The 17,624-nt window shown below is 34.0% G+C and overlaps 1 non-coding gene across 1 annotated transcript; it reads left to right on the forward strand.

The window, feature by feature from the left end:
• Positions 1–488: 488 nt before the first annotated feature.
• Positions 489–561, forward strand: TRNAA-UGC (transfer RNA alanine (anticodon UGC)). The gene has a single exon. It is a non-coding gene; the product is annotated as a tRNA-Ala (tRNA).
• The last annotated feature ends 17,063 nt before the right edge of the window (positions 562–17,624 follow it).

A 17,624-nucleotide genomic window follows, 5' to 3' on the forward strand; every position in this document is an offset into this window, starting at 1 on the left:
TGTCATGTATTAATAAGTCAAGGTAGTGTATGAGCAAGTTGATTACACACTTATGTAGCTCAATACACAATGGCAGCAATTTAAAATTGTTTCAAGATTGTCCTTATGTGTGCCTTAAATTCAGAATAATTTTGTATATACTTTAAGAATTATTGATTATACCAAAAATATCCTCATACATGCCAAAAACGTATACCTCTTTGTTGCCCCCCAAAAAAGATAAATGAAGATGTTCAAAATGTCAAAAAAACTTTAACATGAAAACTAAAAACCAATGATGGTCAAAAATTATGAAAATAAGGAAAAGAATCACTCTTGCTAAGAAAATGCAAATTTTAAAATGAGAAGAGAACTGGTAAAGAGAATTATGAGATAAGAAAATATTTGCAAATCATATATCTGACAAGGGATAATATCCAAAATATGTAAAGCATGCATACAATTCAATAGCAAACAAAAAATCCAGTTAAAATGGGCAGATTGGGAATTCCCTGGTGGTCCAGTGGTTAGGACTCTGCACTTGCACTGTTGAGGGCCCAGGTTCAACCCCTGGTTGGGGAACTAAAATCCCACAAGCTGTACGATGTGGCAAAAAACACACAAAGAAGACAGAGGAACTGAATATTTCCAAAGAAATATTTTTGGAAATTTTTGGAATTTTTCCAAAGAGGACACACCAATGACCAATACACACATGAAAATGTGCTCAACATCACTAATCATCAGGGAAACGCAAATCAAAACCACTTTGAGACATCACCTCATACCTGTTAGAATGACTATCATCAAAAAGAAAAAAGACCATAGGTGTTGGCAAGGATGTGTGGAAAAGAGGACCCTCATGCACTTTTGGTGGAGAGTGAATTGGTTCAGCCACTGTGGAAAACAGTGTGGAAGTTCCCCAAAAAAGTAAAAATTGAACTATGATATGATCTAGCAGCTATACTTCTGGATAGCATGAGAAAATAAAATTACTTTCTCAAAGAGATAGTTGCACTCCCATGTTCATTGCAACATAGCTACAGTAGCCACGATATGGAAACAACCTATGTGTCTGTCAACAGATGAATAGATAAAGAAGATGTGATATACGTGTACACACACACACACACACACACACACACACACACAGTGGAAAGCCATGAGAAAGAAGAATATCAAAGACATACTGTTGTTTGAGGCAGTATGGATGTACCTACCAGTGGGTATTATGCTAAGTGAAATAAGCCTAACAGAGAAAGATAAATACTGTATGATCTCACTTTTATGTGGAATCTAAAAAAGCCAGACTCATAGAAGCAGAGACTAGACTGGTGATTACTAGTGGGTGGGGGAAAGAGGAGATGCTGGTCAAAGAGTACAAACTTCCAGCTGTATGATGAATAAGTTCTGAAAAAAACTGTAAAAAACACAAATACATGGAGGCTAAACAGTGCACTACTAAATAACCAAGAGATCACTGAAGAAATCAAAAAAGAAATGAAAAAATATATAGAAACAAATGACAATGAAAACACTTTAACCCAAAACCTATGGGAGGCAGAAAAAGCAGTTCTAAGAGGGAAGTTTATAGCAATTTAATCTCACCTCAAGAAACAAGAAAAATCTCAAATACAATACAAATGGCAATCTAACCATACACTTAAAACAACTAGAGAAAGAAGAACAAAGAAAACCCAAAGTCACTAGAAGGAAAGAAATCACAAAGATCAGAGCAGAAATAAATGAAATAGAGATGAAGAAAACAATAACAAAGATCAATAAAACTAAAAACTGGTTCTTTGAGAAGATAAACAAAATTGATAAACCTTTAGCCAGACTCATCAAGAAAAAAAGGGAGAGGACGCAAATCAACAAAATTAGAAATGAAAAAGGAGAAATCACAATTGACACAGCAGAAATACAAAGGATTATAAGAGACTACTACAGAAAACGATATGCCAATAAAATGGACAATCTGAAAGAAATTGACAAATTCTTGGAAGGGTACAATTCTTCCAGACAGAACCAGGAAGAATTAGAAAATATAAACAGACCTACTACAATTAATGAAATTGAAACTGTGATTAAAAATCTTCCAACAAACAAAAGCCCAGGACCAGATTGCTTCACAGGCAAATTCTATCAAACATTTAGAGACGAGCTAACACCGATCCTCCTCAAACTCTTCCAAAAAATTACAGAGGGAGGAACACTTCCGAATTCATTCTACAAAGCCACCATCACTCTGATACCAAAACCAGAAAAAGAAATAAAAAAAAGAAAATTATAGACCAATATCACTGATGAACATAGATGCAAAAATCCTGAACAAAATACTGGCAAACAGAATCCAATAGCACATTTAAAGGATGATACACCATGATGAAGTGGGATTTATCCCAAGGATGCAAGGAGTCTTCAATATACACAAATCAATCAATGTGATACACCATATTAACAAATTAAGGAATAAAAACCATACGACCATCTCAATAGATGCAGAAAAAGCTTTTGACAAAATTCAACATCAATTTATGATTAAAAACTCTCCAGAAAATGGGCATAGAGGGAACCTACCTCAACATAATAAAGCCCATATATGACAAACCCATAGCAAGTATCATACTCAATGGTGAAAAACTGAAAGCATTTCCACTAAGATCAGGAACAAGACAAGGATGTCCACTCTCACCACTCTTATTCAACATAGTTTTGGAAGTCCTATCCACAGCAATCAGAAGAAAAAGAAGTAAAAGGAATACAAATCGGAAAAGAAGAAGTAAACTGTCACTGTTTGCCAATGACATGATACTATACATAGAAAATCCTAAAAATGCCACCAGAAAACTACTAGAGCTAATCAATGAATTTGGTAAGGTTGCAGGATACAAAATTAATGCACAGAAATCTCTGCCATTCCTATATTACCAACAATGAAAAATCTGAAAGAGAAATTAAGGAAACACTCCCATTTACCATTGCAAGAAAAAGAATAAAATACCAAGGAATAAATCTGCCTAAGGAGGGGAAAGACTTGTACTCAGAAAACTATAAAACACTGATGAAAGGAATCAAAGATGACATAAACAGGTGGAGAAATATACCATGTTCTTGGATTGGAAGAATCAATATTGTGAAAATGACTATACCACCCAAAGCAATCTACAGATTCAGTGCAATCTCTATCAAACTACCAGTGGCATTCTTCACAGAATTAGAACCAAAAATCTTACAATTCATATGGAAACACAAAAAGACCCCAAGTAGCCAAAGCAATCTTGAGAAAGAAACATGGAGTTGGAGAAATCAGGCTCCCTGACTTCAAACTATACCACAAAGCTACAGTAATCAAGACAGTGTGGTACTGGCAGAAAAATGGAAACATAGATCAATCGTACAGGATAGAATTCCCAGAGATAAACCCACGCACATATGAGCACCTAATTTACGACTAAGGAGGCAAGAACATACAATGGAGAAAAGACAGCCTCTTCAGTAAGTGGTTCTGGGAAAACTGGGCAGCTACATGTAAAAGAATGAAATCAGAACACTCCCTAACACCATACACGAAGATAAACTGAAAATGGATTAAAGACTTAAATGTAAGACCAGACACTATAAAACTTTTAGAGGAAAACATGGAAAAAACACACTTTGACATAAACCACAGCAAGATCTTTTTTGACCCACTTCCTAGAGTAACAGAAATAAAAACAAAAATAAACAAACGGGACTTAATTAAACTTAAAAGCTTTTGAACAGCAAAGGAAACGATAAACAAGACAAAAAGACAACTCTTAGAATGGGAGAAAATATTTGCCAGTGAAACAACAGACAAAGGATTAATCTCCAAAATATACAAACAGCTCATGGAGCTCAATATCAAAAAAAAACAAACAATCCAGTTAAAAAATGGGTGCAAGATCTAAATAGACTTTTCACTAAGGAAGACATACAGATGGCCAAGAGGCATATGAAAAGATGCTCAACATCACTAATTATTAGAGAAATGCAAATCAAAACTACAATGAGGTATCACCTTATGCTGGTCAGAATGGCCATTATCAAAAAAACTAGAAACAATAAATGCTGGATAGGGTGTCGTGAAAAGGGAACCCTCCTGCACTGTTGGTGGGCATGTAAATTGATACAACCACTATGGAGAACAGTATGGAGGTTCCTTAAAACACTAAAAATAGAACTACTGTATGACCCAGCAATCCCACCACTAGGCATATACCCTGAGAAAACCATAATTCAAAAAGAGACATGCACCACAATGTTCATTGCAGCACTATTTACAATAGCCAGGGCATGGAACCAATCTAAATGTCCATCGACAGATGAATGGATAAAGAAGATGTGGCACATACATACAATGGAATATTACTCAGCCATAAAAAGAAATGAAATTGAACTATTTGTAGTGAGGTGGATGCACCTAGAGTCTGTCATACAGAGTGAAGTAAGTCAGAAAGAGAAAAACAAATACTGTATGCTAACGCATATATATGGAATCTAAAAAAAAAAAATGGTACTGATGAACCTAGTTGCAGGGCAGGAATAAAGAGGTAGACGTAGAGAATGGACTTGATGACGTGGGGTGGGAGCACGAAGCTGAGGCGAAGTTGAGAGTAACATCAACGCATATACACTACCGAATGTAAAATAGTTGGCTGGTGGGAAGCAGCAGCATAGCACAGGGAGATTGGCTTGGTGCTTTGAGATGACCTAGAGGGGTTGGATAGGGAGGATGGGAGGGAGGTTCAAGAGGGAGGGGATATGGGGACATGTGTATGCATATGGCTGATTCACTTTTTTGTGCAAGAGAAACTAACATGATATTGTGAAGAAACTGTACTCCAATAAAGATCTATTAAAAAATATAGTAAAAAAAAAAGATGAATAAGTTCTGGAAACCTAATGTATAGCATAATGATTATAGTTAATAATGCTGTATTATATACTTGAAAGTTGCTAAGCGAGTAGATTTTAAATGTTCTTACCATAAAAAAGAAATGGCAATTATGTAACCATGTATGATAACTATGTAACCCAGGTATTAGCTAACCCTATGGTGGTAATCATTTTGCAATATATAAATGTATCAAATCAACACACTGTACACCTTAAACTTACACAGTGTTACATGTCAATTATATCTCAGTAAAGCTAGTGGAAAAAAGAGAAAATTTTGAGAATGAAGATACATCCAAACGACAGGGGGTACCCAGAAAGGAGACAGCAGTAATGATAAAGAAAAACATATGTATGGTCAAAACAGAACATGAACTTTTGTTGTTGTTGATAAGTATTGTGATCTTCAATAAGTATCATAATGAGGATAAATTTACTCAGCACTCTTTAATTAATAATGGCTTGTTTATTCACAATCATGGTCTTAAAAATATTTATAGAGAATCAAAGAATATATAATGGCAAAAAAGTTTATTCTCAAACAGATTATTTGGAAAAATATGGAAATATGTCAGACTCTTACCAGATATTTGGTAGTCTATTCCAACTCTAAAACTTGCTTATACTTTTGTTTATCAGCTGTTTATAAACAAGACAGACAATGTAAACATTAGATTGATCTTCAGACTAGATGAATGCTTTTATAGCCCTTAAAAGTCATGAAGACAGTGGTCAGAGAAAACTGTATTTACTTGGATTTTGAAAATCAAATGAAAATTCACTAGACTAGTATCTTGAACATGCAAGACAGAACATTCAGTTCTATTTTTAAAAAAATATTTATTTATTTTATTTCTTTAGGTTGAGCCAGGTCTTAGTTGTGGCATGCAGGCCCTTTAGTTGGCCCCATGCAAGCTTCTTAGTTGGTATGTGGACTCAATTGTGGCATGCATGCGGGATATAGTTCCCCAACCAGGGATCAAACCCAGGCCCCCTGCATTGGGAGCACGGAGTCTTACCCATTGGACCACCAGGGAAGTCCCCATTTAGTTCTATTCTGAAGTGCTAAAAGGAGTAGTTGTGTCTATTATGTTTTCAAGTAAATGAGATTTACTCTTCATAAGGAAAGATGCAGAGGGGCCTAAGTAATGGAAATACGATAATGGTTGAAATTGATCAATATTTTGCAGAAGCACTTTTTTAAAAATTCCAAAGTGAAACAAAATGATTTATTTATCCCAAAGGGTTTATAAGGAATTAAACAAAATAATTGGAAAGCATGGATAAAATGAATCAATAAATCTAACAGATAAAGCAGACACTAAACAGTATTATTCTAGTTTCTATGTTGGATGTGACAAACACTAATTAGTTGATAATTACTGTGCACTACTATTATAATGTGAAACCCTCTGAGCAATTTTGAACTCTCTTGCCAACTGAAAATTATCTATCAGTGATTTTTTTCACCAAATAAATCTCTTTGGGATGACTGTAAAATGTCCTTTAGCAACATTTGTGGTCTGTCACATGACTGAAAGCTGATGATAAAGGGCTGCATGCCCTCTTTGTGAACATTAACAAGTAGGCAGCATGTGTATAACGTGCTCTTATTTCCTCATTCTCATCAAAGAAAAAAGCTGCATTTATGGTCCCTGAGGCTACTGCCAATTTTGAATATTTTATAATAGTAATAGGTTTTCTTTTTTCATTTGAAGTATTGTGCATACATGCCAACTCCTTTTAATATAACTGTAATGAGATGATCTGCCTCTTGTAAAATGATGCAAGTCCTGGAACATTGCTACAACAACATTTTAAAGAACCTAAAATATATTTTCAAATACATGGGAAGGAAGCCTATGCATAAATAAAATGCAAACAATTTAATCAAAAATTTACCAAAGCTCAGTAGTTCATTTTAAATTACAACTTACACAGACATTTTTAAAACATTTTAGGAAAAAAATGAGAAATTATAGGCTTCTGATTTGGGTGTGTATGAAAGATATCTTCTTCTGTGTATTTACATTTATTCAGTAAAGAATTTCAAGGAAATCAAGTAAAAATAAGTCAAAGCTAAAAAAATTATAAAATCAAGGGATGTCATTGTTAGAAATTATTCTGAGATCAAGAATAAATTGTAAAAACTTCTCATGATATCAAAGGTAGCAATCTGATAACAGGAGAGAGAAATTTTGAAAAACCGTAATGATAGGCTCTTTTATTATTTCTTTATGCATTTAAACATAGGGAATGAATCACATACATTAGAAAAAAACATTAGAAAATGTGAATATCTTTCTATTTTGATTGCATTATTCACTACATAAGAAAATTTTAAATGCTGAGAAATAGTGTACTTCATATATTAAAATGTTTGATTTTTTCTCAAATGTGACTACAATCTAAAAATTCTTAAAAGTATATCAGTTATAAGTTGTAAAACTAAACTATTTAAACTATTAATAATAAAAAACAAAATTCATTCAACCATGATGTTCTCTCTAAAGCAAATTATAACAAAATTATTGACTTACAAAGAGATAATCTTAAAAGTGTCCAACATTTTAGGATAAAAATATTATTGGTAGATAATTAATTCAATCAATAGATTATTTTCTGGGTTTTTTTGTGTGTGATACTTATGTTACTTGCCGATTTTTAAAAATTGTGATTTGCAATAATTTCTTTAGATAAATATTCCTATCCATGCCTAATCTTGTGTTCAAAATTTTATATTTATCTTAAAAAGATCAATCTCTAAACTTTATAAGCTTCAGGCACTATAAAACCATCAACTGGTTGTAATTTCAGTGCTAACAAGTAAAAAATGAAAATTGCTGCTCACAACTTGTGCTTGCTTTAATCATGAAGTAACATTTTACAGACAAAATATGCAAACTAACTGTTGGCTATGGAACAGAAGTCAGTGCAGGATATAATCCCTGAGAGAGCAAAGATATATATGATTCTCGCCCTAGAAGCACTTTCTGGACAATGGCACAAGGAAGTGGAGCCCAGTGTATGGCAGTCTCACTCAGGAGGGGATGATTAAAGTTTGAGGCTGCAGAGGGGGGCTGTAATTTTCAGGACAGGGATCAGAGAGGAGGCCAACTGTTCAAGCTATGCATTCATAGGGTGAGAACAGCAGAGAATTGGGAAACTGCAAACCAAGTGGAAATTCCATTGGTCATAAATTTAGGGGAGATGTAGGAATTCCAAAATAATTGGAGTGGAGAGACCACTAAACTCTCAGAGCATTCAGTTGAGACAGCAGAAAAGCCATGCCTGAGGAGAAGAGTACTCTAGCCTTAGAATATGGGCTTCTTTTTAGATTCACACTTTAAAAATCTTTTTTAAAAGCCTCAAAAGGACAAGTTAACCTGCTATTAAATCAGCTTCCTGCCAAAATAAGATGCAACGCCATTCACAGTCATCATGTAGTATCCATAATGTTCAACATCCAATCAAAAATGAAGCAGAAAAACATGAGCTTTTAAAAGGAAAACAGTCAATAATACAGATTCAAAGAATACAGAAATTACTAAATTAGCAGATTAAATCTTTAAAACAGTAATTATAAGTATGTTTAAGGATTTGTGAAAAAGATAAAACTTAAGGAAAAAGAAAGATGGAGAATATTAATAGAGAAATAGAAACTATAGGAAAGGTCCAAATGAAATTCTAGAAATGAGAATTAAGATATCTGAAAATAATCAGTGCCTAGGATTTAAAAACTGGTGGTGCAGAAGAAAAGATTATAAACTTGTGGACAAGTAAGAAGAGACCATGCAAACTAAATCACAGAGATAAAAGGCTGAAAAACAACAAACTGTCAGAGACCTGTGGAAAAATATCAATCCATCAAATACATATGTAATTAGAGACCCAGAAGGAGTGGCGATAGATACTGTGTTAAGAAAATTCATTGAAAATATGACAGAAATTTTTCAAATTTGATGAAAAATAACCCCCCAGATCCAAGAAGCTCAGTGAACCTATAGGAGAATAAAAACAACAAAAATAATTAATAGGCATATCACACACAAACGCCTGAAAATCAAAGATAAAGAAAAAATCTTACAAGTAGCAGAGGAAAAATAAACACATAACATTGACAGGAACACAGGTAAGAATAAAAGCTGATTTCTTGTTAAGAATACTGTAATCCAGATGGCAATGGAAGTGCATCATTAAAGTGAAGAAAGGAAAAAAAAAGGAAACTGCCAACCTAGAATTCTATATTCAGCTAAACTATTCTTCAGAAATTACGGTGAAATAATGACATTTTAGGAAAACAAAAACTGAAGAATGTGTCCGCAGCAGACTAACCAACAGACTAAGAAGTAGTAAAGGAGGTTCTTCAAGCCAAAGAAAGATGACACTGTATGAATATTGAGGTCTACGCAAGGGAAAATACAGCATCAGAAATTATAAATATGTGGTAAAATAAGGTATTTTTCTTGTTTTTAGAAACTTTTACAAAATGTTTTAAAGTAAATTAATAATAGTGTATTGTGAAGTCCATAACATATGCAGACATAAAATGAATGCTTAAATTAGCACAAAATATAAAAGAGTGGTAAATAGAATTGTGCCATTGTAAGTTTATTAAACTGTATGTAAAGTGGTATATGTTTATTCATGATAGACATCCTTGACATCTTAGAGCCTCACAAGGTTCCAAAGGCCTAGCTATAAGGTCCCCTACTCTCACACCCAGTAGAAAATTCTCCCCGCCTGGTTGGTTTCCCTATCAGCTGGACCACTTGCACCCTACCAAGTCTTAAACTAATAAGTTTAATTTCTCTGCCAGTCCACAGATTTATTCAACCAAGCCAATCACATTCTCCTGCAGGAGCCAAGTGTCATCCACACTCTTGTCACCACAAAGCCATGGCCTGTGCTGGTTCACTCTGCTCCTGAGTGCAATCCCTTGCAGCCCTGCATGGCTTGCAGTGTTCACCTCTCCTGAGGCTATGGGTATATGTAACTAAAAATTTCTTGCCAGTCTTATATGTCCAGTATTTAGGTTTAATATGTTTTGCCATCTTGTAGTATTTAGGGCAGGGGAATCCCTCATATGCTATGGTAAAAAATATTTGAATATTTAATTGATGCAAAGAAGACAGGGAAAGAAGAAAAAAAGAATATATTGGACAGATTAAAAGAAAACAGCAAGATAGTAGAACTAAATGCACTCAAATCAATTACAGTAAAGATAAATTGATTAAATCTTTGGTTTAAAGGTATACAATGTTGGGTTTGATTAAAAGCAAGAAAGAATGACATACTTCTTAAAAGAGATATATTTTAATAAAATGTTACTGATAGGTTAAGAGTTAAAATGAATTAAAAAAGGTAGACAAACATTAATCATAAGGAAACTAGAGTGGCCATGTAAATAGTATCAAAATATACTTCAATATAAATTATATTATCAGAGATAAAGAAGGCTATTATATACATTATGAATGAATAAATGCATCAAGAGACTTAACAATCTTAAAGATGTATGTGTTTAATAATATGCCTTTAAAATAATGAAGCTGAAAATGACAGAATTTAAATGAGTAAAAGACAAACCCAGAGCCATTTATGGAGATTTTAATGTTCTTCTGTTAGTATTTGAAAGAAAAAAATATAGCCAAAAAAAGGAAAAAAATAGTAAGTGTATAGAATATCTGAAATAAAACAATCCGCTTTAGAACTGCAGAATTCACTTTTTTTCAAGTGTACATGGAACATTCACCTTGATGGACCCTATGCTGGGTCATAAACTGCCTTAAATTTCAGAAGACTGTAATATTAAAGAGTATGTTCTATGACCACAATTGAATTAAATTAAAAATCAATAACAAAAAGCTATGGGAAGTCTCAAATGTTTAGAAATAAAAAAATATATACTTCTAAATAACCAACGGATCAAACATGATATCACAAGTGAAAGTGAAAATATTTTGGACTAAATGATAATGGAAACCTGTCAAAATTTGTTGGGATATAGATTAAAAAGAGCTTATGAGGAAATTTATATCTCTAAATGTTGTATTATAAACCAACAAAATTTTTTAAGTCAATGGTCTAAGTTTCTACCTTAAGTTAGAGAAAGAAGAACAAATTAAAAAGTAATTTAGTAAAATGAAGAAAATAATAAAAAGTAGAGATCAATGAACTAGAAAACAATAGAGAAAATCAATGAAATCTGAATTGTTTGAAAACATCAATAAAATTGTCACTCCTGACTAAAATGATCAAGAAAAAAGAATACCCCAAAGATAAACATCAGAAGTTAAAAAGGCAGCAAAACTGTGACCCTAAATTTATAAAATACTTAATATAGATTATTATGAAAAGTTTATGCCAATAAATGTGACAATTCAGATGAAATGAACAAGTACAAAATTGACACAGAATAAATAAAAATTAGAATAGCTTCATATTTGTAAAAGTAATCATATACATGATTAAAAACTTCCCAAAAAGAAACCTTCAGGCCTCGATGGATTCCCTGGTGAATTCTATTAAACATGTGAGAAAGAAAAGAAAAAAAAAAAACAAACCTTAAACCCTCCATCACATCATATACAAAAATTAATTCAAAATAAATCATACAACTAAGCATAAAAGCTCTAATTACAAAGCTTGTAAGGAAAAAATGGGAAAAATGCCTTCCTGACCTTGAGGTAGGCAAATATTTTTTAGGAATCAAAATCACAAATAATAAAAAAAATTATAAATTACATTTCATCAAACCTCAACAAAAGTATCACTAAAACTAAATAAGCAATTAACTGAAATAAAATATTTGTAATGCCTATAAATGACAAAGGATTTGTTTTCAGAAAAATATAAACCACTCCTACAAACAACCTCATATTAAAAAAGGCCAAAGACTTAAAAAGACATTTCAGGAAGGAAGCTGTACGTGGAGCAGATAAGCATAAGTGCTCACCAATAATAGTGATTTAGGAAATGCAAACTAAAGCCACATGACATATTATATTGGTGGTTAAAATAAAAAAGATTGACACCATTCAGTACTGATAAGAATGAAAAGGAACCAGGAATCATACACTGCTGGTGGAAGTATAAAATGGTACAGCCATTTTGATAAAAAGTTTGGCATTTTCTTATAAAGTTAAACATACACTTCTGCTATTACCCAGAAATTCCATACTAGTTATTTACCCAAGAAAACTCCAAACATATATTCACCAAAGGACATAACAGTAATGTTTATAGCAGTCTTATTGAAAGTAGACCAAACCTGGATGCAACCTAAATGCTTTTCAATCAGAAAAATATATAAACTAAATGTGGTATATTTATACAATGAAATAGTACTTAAACACCCAGTGACATCAATACAACTTAAAAACAATAAGCAAGGTACCAAAAAAGTACAAATTATATGATTCCATTTATATGAAATTTTGTAACAGGTTAAGTCTGGTGTAAATTAGAATAGTAGTAGTTCATACAGGTGGAGTGGAGGTTGACTGGGGAGGGAATTTCTTGGGTTGATGGAAATACTTTTTTTTCTCGGTATCTATGTGGGGTACATGGATGTGTGCTTGTAAATTGCATCAAGATGTTACACTTAAGATCTGTGCATTTCACTGTTGTAAATTACACCTCATTAAAAAGTGTTGCTCATTTTATAGGTCAGTAATTTTCTGATTTTCAAAAAATTTTAATCAATAATTCTGAAATTAAAATCTTGACAGTCTCTGAAGATAAAATGGTTTTAGTGCAGTTAAATTTCCTTGACATTGTCTTAAGTGCTTCGTAGGAAAAGTTTATGATCTTGAGAATATATGCGGTTTTTGCTCTATAGTGTTGTCTGATTTGTTGAAACATTCACAACACGTTTATTTAGTTGTCCATTAGGAAAATGCAATGTTCCACTTTGAGGAATGATTTTATACTGCTCTGGACCCAGCAATTATCACAATTCTAAACAAACATGTTCTGTTGGCTTAATCCCCAATTCTAATACAGTGCTACACTAGAAATAACTATATGGTGTGTAAGCTTAATATTCATTCCATCGCTTTGTGGCACTTGAGCTTCATGCATTTGGAGACGCCTTTCTGATGTCAAATGTTATTTTTAGTTTTCCCAAGCAGCCGTTGCTTGGAGGACTGGCAAAAGGAAGCTATTCTGACAATTTGGCTGAACTCATGGAAATTTCAGCCTTGTCCAGATGGTGAGTCTCAGCTGTTGTGTGAAACAGGTAAAGGCACCATTTTAAATGCTGTTGGCAGTTTTCCTGAGCCTTGACAACAGGTGTTCCAGATTTCCTTTTTCTAAAATGTCCTCCAAAATTACAAATTATAAGATATTATGTTTGTTTTGAAAACAAAGGAACCTTTTCCCACCAGAGTGATAAGCAATTGTGATTACTTTAATCATATTGTCAGAACTCTACCTCTAAATTCTATATGATTGAGGTAAGGTGCAACTTGATTTATTTTTTCACTAAGATATAGTTATGCAAGGAATATGGAAAGTACAATTCATTATTATGATAGAACTGTCAAAAATGATAGACCCTTGGCATGCAATGCAATGGCAAGAGAGGGACATTTATGGACTGTATCCACAAATTGCTTTGGTCAGGCTCAGAGGGACTTTTGTGTATGTGTGTTGACATCACAGCCAAGCACTGAGCTATGTCAATTTTGCACAATTGATTTGTATTTGTCATTTTAATCACCAAAATTACCAGCCCTATTCCAGTTATCTGGGTCATTAAAGTGATGGAATTAGATTGACTACTCTTGATCTGATTGCTCACTAGGAAATTGATCTTCAAAGAGACAATCCAGGCTACTGTGACAGCAAACCATGATAATGGGATGATAAACAGTTGTGAATTGGGAGTTGTTCCCAAGAGGCTAGAGTTTTTGCTCAGGAAAGAGTCATGGGACTTTTGAAATGTCTCATGGAAATTAACAAACTAAGAATTTGCCACTTTTATGGAATCATTGCTTAATACAACAAACTAGCTAAATACTTCAATAAAAATGTGAACAATCCACTCTCAGACCTTTTATTTTTCTTCTTTATTAGACTCACTATTTTGTGGAGTTCAAATAAAATTTCAAGAAAATATTTCTTAGGCTACTAGCTGATTTTTACTTTCAAACTCAAGGAAGCCAGGGGAAAAAAAGACAATTAGTAAAATATCCAACAGATGGAGTGACTTAAAAGGAAGCTCTTGGGAGAAGTATTTTCCAGGTTTGGAGGATGTAGTTACTAATAATAAATCTTTATTTCTTGTTGATTTCTCTCAAATTGCCTTTTTCCCCATATTCTCATATACCTCTTCACTGCTGGCTTGCTGTGTACATCCTCTAAATTACCCTGATATATGTGCTGTTTCTCTTTCTGAAACAATCCATCTGCCATAATTGTCGAAATTTCATCTGCTAGCACAGTTGTTATTTGTCTCTCACCCTCTTCACCTTGGCTGTTCTTGCATGTGGATATGGATGCTTTCTTTACTGCTGTGCTTCTATCTTTAGGGACAAATAGGCAGTATCCCTCTGGTGTTGAATCATGTGCATCTCATGCCACCTGTTCACTACTTCAACAGATAATTATTGAGCCTTCCTACAGCCTATGAGTTAGAGTCATATATAAAACTCTCTTAATTAAGTGGCCATTATTAATTTTTCTTCTAACCAGGAAGCAGAAGACCTTTTCTTGGAGAACTTAGTTCCAGCTCAGACCAAGGCTTCATTTCAGACTGCAGCTCGCAGCCAGCTGTAGTTCATTTTAGTTATCCATGCTGGAAGACTACATGCTTCTTTTGGAGTTAAAAACGTTCTGACAGATGCCATTCCTTGTCTCTACCTGAGTACTGAAGCAGATATATATATATATAGTGACATAAGGCAAATATATACCAAAATAGAATTTTTTTTTTAAACAGATGAAGTAGATATTGTGATATGTCTTATATCTGCAGCTCAGTGAGATATAGCCAGAGTTACCTACTCAGTGCAAGGGTAGAGGCAATCTCTATAAAATGTGTAGGGAGGAGGATCCAGCAGAGTAGTTCTTCTTGTGGGGAGAGGAAGGGGCGGGAATACACATGCCCAGTGTATCAGATTGAGTTGCTCCTTGTCCGTTGGTGACAGTTTGATGAAGGGACTGGGAATGAGGACGGGCAGGTTAGAGGAACTTCCACTGAAGTAAACTTGAAGAGTAGGGAAGAAACACTTCTTCCTCCAACAGAAATTGGACAACCACTTGCCCTGTCAACCTCAGTAGGGGAGGGGGAGCTTCCACTGAACTTATGTACATTTTCCTTCCTAGACACTAGTCTTTTCTTCTTCAGCTTCCATTTAGTGTTAGACATTAATTCCATAAATCCACTCTTCAGAAGTAGTATATAAGCCAAGACATAATCATCAAAGGAGCCAGGATTGTGAGCCAGGATTAGAGCTATCTGGGCAGATGAAGGAGAAAGTACAAGGGGTCCATAAAGGGAGATCAGTGTGGTTAAAGTTAAGAGAGCAGAGTTGGGCAGGGGCCATCTCATCAGTCTCATAAGTTGAAGTAAGAATTGGGTTTTGTTCTACTTAGAATATGAAGCCATAGGTAGCTCATAAACAAATGCCAGATCTAAGGATAAATTTGCTATGTTGCAGATGGATTCAAGAGAGGACAGTGGGCATAGAGGCTATTGTAGGAGTCTTGGTGAGCAGTGGATAGCTTGGACTAGGGTTGTATCAGTACAGAAGTGATGGATTAGGGATAGATTTTAAAAATAGAACAGATTAGAAAATGGATTAGATACAGGATATGGGAGAAAAAAGAGAACTCAAAAATATACACCAGGTTTTTGGTTAAAAAAACCGAGTAGATGGTGGAGTTATTTACTGAGATGAGAAAGACTTATGGGAGGAAAGGTGTTTTAGTGTTGTTGTTTCCTTCCTTCCTTCCTTTTTCTTTCTTCCTTTCTTTCTTTCTTTCTTTTCTTCCTTCCTTCTTTCTTTCTTTGTTTCCTTCCTTCTTCCTTCCTTCCTTTCTTTCTTTCTTTCCTTCTTTCTTTCTTTCTTTCTTTCTTTCTTTCTTTCTTTCTTTCTTTCTTTCTTTCTTTCTTTCTTTCTTTCCTCTCTCCCTCCCTCCCTCCTTTCCTTCCTTCCCTCCTTCCTGTTTTTCTGTCTTTCTTCCCTCCCTTCCTTCCTTCCTTTCTTCTTTCTCTTTTTCAGAGAACCTAGAACAAACTCTCACTCTCTTTCAGGTTCACTTCAAAATATTCAAATGGAGATTGGATTGGCAGTTTGATGTATAAGTCTGGAACTCAGGGAAGAGTTAGGGCAGGAGACATCAACTGGAGAGTCATCAGTATGCTGATGATATTTAAAGCCAAGTGATTGAACTAGATTTCAAAGGCAGAGGGTTTAGATATCCAGGAAAAGGGAACACAGGTCAGAAGCCTGGGTATTTCAGCATCTAGCCACTTGCCCTAGAGTTGGTCTAACATATTTGAAATCCTTTGTCCCGCTCTATTTTATTAGTTTAATATCTGCATCTTTTATGGTATTTGCTCAATTATCATGCAAAAAGAAACTCTTAATGGTAGAAAAGGGAAGCTTCTATTGACACATTTGAATCAAGGTATGTTAGAAACCTCATTCCTCACAATTGTTGAATTGCATTTAACTATGTAGGTAATGTCCAAATCCTCAGGTACTTTTTTACATTTATTATATTAGAAAGCATTCTGTTCAAAAGTTGAAAAAAATTCAAGCAAAGTAAATAATTGTTAGTACCATCTGGGGGATGATTTTTCCAACCAGTTCCCTGGAGAGCTTATCAATCATTCTTTCTGTTTATTGAATCAGGCAAATAATATAATCATAACCATACCCTAAGGGGATTTCTGCAACTTGAATCTACTATAATATCCTGGATAGAGAAATGAACATTCACCAGCTTTAGTAAGGATTAGCTATATGTCCTTCTGTTTTGGGTAAAACTTAAGCTTGAATTTAAATGATAGTTTACCAGTTTGCATTCTCAAAAGATTCTAAAATGAAAAAGCAACAACAACAAAACTGTTATAATACAAGTTAGTTTGAAAGAAAATCTGCCTTTCAAAAAAGGGATGTAGTTAGGTAGCTTTCTTTCTGTCTGTATTGTTTTCCTTAAAAGTTCATTTAAATTGTTATACTGATCAGAAATGTGATTTTCAGTTTGAGAAGGGACCTTTGGTTATTGTGGAAATAGTAGGAAACATTATTCCTGGATGCTGTTCTGTAAGGGCACATGTCACTGGCTTGGATGTCTAGGTTTCTGGTTGTGGGCATGAAATCAGAACTAACAAAATCTATGTCTTATGGCACATTATTCAACTTCTTTAAAATTCGATATCTCCATCTGTGAAATGCAGATGGTCACTTTTAAAATGCCTTTGTCTGTGGCATTAACATTTTAACAACTTTTAACTTGTGAGGGATACTATTCCTAAATCTAATACAATAAGCGAACTGATCTAGTATATTCCTGGCTACTAGTGCCGGGTATGTGCCTGATAATCAGATGCTTTCCACATAATATTTCAATGAATAACTCTAAGAACCCTGTGCTTTAAGTATTATTATTCTCATTTTAAATTCGAGAAAATTGAAGCTCAAAGAATTTAAGTATCTTACCCAATACTGTACAGTAAATATTGGGTTGGCCAAAAAATTCTTTTGGTT

The sequence above is a fragment of the Pseudorca crassidens genome, chromosome 4 (assembly GCF_039906515.1).
Source record: "Pseudorca crassidens isolate mPseCra1 chromosome 4, mPseCra1.hap1, whole genome shotgun sequence".
In the NCBI taxonomy this organism is placed as follows: Eukaryota; Metazoa; Chordata; class Mammalia; order Artiodactyla; family Delphinidae; genus Pseudorca; species Pseudorca crassidens.